Genomic DNA, 684 nt, shown 5'->3' with positions numbered 1-684 from the left:
TGCTAGGCACCACTCGAATATGCTTAGTGAGCTGTATAATCAATACTGAGGAGGATTTGGAGTTCTAGTACATCATCATTACACAAAGCAGTTTCTAGATTGTTTGGTTAAATACTAGAATTTCCTTAAACCCAGTCAATCAGTGTTCTTTCTTATTCTTCTTATCCCAAACGGTCCCCAACACTGCTGGAGATCAATCACCGACAGCATGAGCCTCCGGAGGGGGTTTTGTCTGTGACATAATTTATTATGAGCCCATTGCCCTAACTGGCAAACTGTGATGTGGGTTAATTGTCGGAGCAATTACGACCCCTCGTCATTAAAAACGAAATTATTACTATTATTTTATTTTTATTTTTCTCTTGATTTTGATTGCAGCTGATGAACTGTTTACTTCGAGAAGCTCGTTAAAAACAGGTCCAGCGTGAATCACGCGCACGCGAGAGCACGTCGCAATAAGAGAGAGCGAGATGAAAAAAAAGAAGCCTCGAGACTTAAAGTTTGCAAGCAGTCGTGCGCGCGCAGCCACACCGAGTGACGGCCAGGTGTGTCCATCTGCGCATCCTTCCACATGATCACAATATTAGCGAGCTCGCGGGCCGCCGTGTCCCTCTCTCTGACCTTGTTTCAACGTGTTCACAACAGCACTATTACCAGTCGGTGTTACACTTTTGATGGGTGCTC

This window comes from Pundamilia nyererei, unplaced genomic scaffold (assembly GCF_000239375.1).
Source record: "Pundamilia nyererei isolate P.nyererei 1_Seehausen unplaced genomic scaffold, PunNye1.0 scaffold00013, whole genome shotgun sequence".
NCBI lineage: Eukaryota > Metazoa > Chordata > Actinopteri > Cichliformes > Cichlidae > Pundamilia > Pundamilia nyererei.
This window is presented reverse-complemented; position numbering follows the sequence as displayed.